The following is a 3322-nucleotide window of genomic DNA, read 5'->3' on the forward strand; positions in this document are numbered from 1 at the left end:
CACCAAACTTTTTCGCTGGTTCACATAGGGTTAAGACAGAGAGAGTGAGAGAATGCGAAATTGCAGAACTAAATCTAGAGAGAGAGAGAAAGTGTGAGCGTAACTGAGAATGTGCCACAATTTGCAGAACAGAATTGTGCGCAGTATGTGAGCGTATTTGACAATGCGCCACCAATTTGCAGAACTAAATTGCGGCCGGCCTTATGCAAATTTCATATAAAATACCCCATTGTAAAAAAATGAAGAAGGGTTCGGGGTTGAGGGGGGGCTCAAACGAAAGGTCTAAGAGTGTACTTTCAGAATATGTGGACCATATAGGCAAAAAGAGTTTCGGAGATGGGAATTTTTCCGATTTTCTGAAAATGTTTAGGGTGACTTTAGGAAAATTTCCGATAAAATGGGCCACTGTAAAAAAATGAAGAAGGGTTCGGGGTTGAGGGGGGGCTCAAACGAAAGGTCTAAGAGTGTACTTTCAGAATATGTGGACCATATAGGCAAAAAGAGTTTCGGAGATGGGAATTTTTCCGATTTTCTGAAAATGTTTAGGGTGACTTTAGGAAAATTTCCGATAAAATGGGCCACTGTAAAAAAATGAAGAAGGGTTCGGGGTTGAGGGGGGGCTCAAACGAAAGGTCTAAGAGTGTACTTTCAGAATATGTGGACCATATAGGCAAAAAGAGTTTCGGAGATGGGAATTTTTCCGATTTTCTGAAAATGTTTAGGGTGACTTTAGGAAAATTTCCGATAAAATGGGCCACTGTAAAAAAATGAAGAAGGGTTCGGGGTTGAGGGGGGGCTCAAACGAAAGGTCTAAGAGTGTACTTTCAGAATATGTGGACCATATAGGCAAAAAGAGTTTCGGAGATGGGAATTTTTCCGATTTTCTGAAAATGTTTAGGGTGACTTTAGGAAAATTTCCGATAAAATGGGCCACTGTAAAAAAATGAAGAAGGGTTCGGGGTTGAGGGGGGGCTCAAACGAAAGGTCTAAGAGTGTACTTTCAGAATATGTGGACCATATAGGCAAAAAGAGTTTCGGAGATGGGAATTTTTCCGATTTTCTGAAAATGTTTAGGGTGACTTTAGGAAAATTTCCGATAAAATGGGCCACTGTAAAAAAATGAAGAAGGGTTCGGGGTTGAGGGGGGGCTCAAACGAAAGGTCTAAGAGTGTACTTTCAGAATATGTGGACCATATAGGCAAAAAGAGTTTCGGAGATGGGAATTTTTCCGATTTTCTTAAAATGTTTAGGGTGACTTTAGGAAAATTTCCGATAAAATGGGCCACTGTAAAAAATGAAGAAGGGTTCGGGGTTGAGGGGGGGCTCAAACGAAAGGTCTAAGAGTGTACTTTCAGAATATGTGGACCATATAGGCAAAAAGAATTTCGGAGATGGGAATTTTTCCGATTTTCTGAAAATGTTTAGGAATGTTTTCTTAAACGTATGGAAATCCCTGTTTTTTTTTTTTCAAACATATAATAATGCTTCTTACGCATCATGCTATTTATATTTGCCATTTTCAATTTCTGAAATGTTAAAAAGTGTCCTATCGACGACGTTTATAATTGGACAAATATGTTTAATATGTTTATTTTTTGAAACAAAAATACTGCTGCACTAAACATGGACGAGTCCGTCAATGACGAATTTTGTGGTGTGTCTTGCTTCCATGTTTTTAAGTTGCAAAGAGGTTTACAAAAAGAGAGAAAGAGTGAAAAAGTTACTCTCCAAAAGTTTCTTTTTGTTTAGTAGGATTTGCAAATGCAACCCTATGTCTCTATGTAACAACGTGTATGTAACAATTCATATGCAATAGGAATATAACGGGACATTATATGTTTGTTTCAATATATCGTCATCATAAACGCAAACGGACGTAACTACACTTTTACTAATTTTAAAGCAGAAGCAAAGCTATAATAATCTATTTTCACAGTTTAATCCCACTATGGAGCCGAATTTATTTCTTTAATTTTTTTGCTTTTTAAAGGTTTTATGTCAGTTACGTCCATTTGACTTTCCCCGAACCCTTCTTCATTTGTTTACAGTGGCCCATTTTATCGGAAATTTTCCTAAAGTCACCCCAAACATTTTCAGAAAATCGGAAAAATTCCCATCTCCGAAACTCTTTTTGCCTATATGGTCCACATATTCTGAAAGTACACTCTTAGACCTTTCGTTTGAGCCCCCCCTCAACCCCGAACCCTTCTTCATTTTTTTACAGTGGCCCATTTTATCGGAAATTTTCCTAAAGTCACCCTAAACATTTTCAGAAAATCGGAAAAATTCCCATCTCCGAAATTCTTTTTGCCTATATGGTCCACATATTCTGAAAGTACACTCTTAGACCTTTCGTTTGAGCCCCCTCTCAACCCCGAACCCTTCTTCATTTTTTTACAGTGGCCCATTTTATCGTAAATTTTCCTAAAGTCACCCTAAACATTTTCAGAAAATCGGAAAAATTCCCATCTCCTAAACTCTTTTTGCCTATATGGTCCACATATTCTGAAAGTACACTCTTAGACCTTTCGTTTGAGCCCCCTCTCAACCCCGAACCCTTCTTCATTTTTTTACAGTGGCCCATTTTATCGGAAATTTTCCTAAAGTCACCCTAAACATTTTCAGAAAATCGGAAAAATTCCCATCTCCGAAACTCTTTTTGCCTATATGGTCCACATATTCTGAAAGTACACTCTTAGACCTTTCGTTTGAGCCCCCCCTCAACCCCGAACCCTTCTTCATTTTTTACAGTGGCCCATTTTATCGGAAATTTTCCTAAAGTCACCCTAAACATTTTAAGAAAATCGGAAAAATTCCCATCTCCGAAACTCTTTTTGCCTATATGGTCCACATATTCTGAAAGTACACTCTTAGACCTTTCGTTTGAGCCCCCCCTCAACCCCGAACCCTTCTTCATTTTTTTACAGTGGCCCATTTTATCGGAAATTTTCCTAAAGTCACCCTAAACATTTTCAGAAAATCGGAAAAATTCCCATCTCCGAAATTCTTTTTGCCTATATGGTCCACATATTCTGAAAGTACACTCTTAGACCTTTCGTTTGAGCCCCCCCTCAACCCCGAACCCTTCTTCATTTTTTTACAATGGGGTATTTTATATGAAATTTGCATAAGGCCGGCCGCAATTTAGTTCTGCAAATTGGTGGCGCATTGTCAAATACGCTCACATACTGCGCACAATTCTGTTCTGCAAATTGTGGCACATTCTCAGTTACGCTCACACTTTCTCTCTCTCTCTAGATTTAGTTCTGCAATTTCGCATTCTCTCACTCTCTCTGTCTTAACCCTATGTGAACCAGCGAAA

The sequence above is a fragment of the Musca vetustissima genome, unplaced genomic scaffold, assembly GCF_032173495.1.
Source record: "Musca vetustissima isolate MV318-11 ecotype Yass unplaced genomic scaffold, APGP_CSIRO_Mvet_v1 utg18991, whole genome shotgun sequence".
NCBI classification, from domain to species: Eukaryota; Metazoa; Arthropoda; class Insecta; order Diptera; family Muscidae; genus Musca; species Musca vetustissima.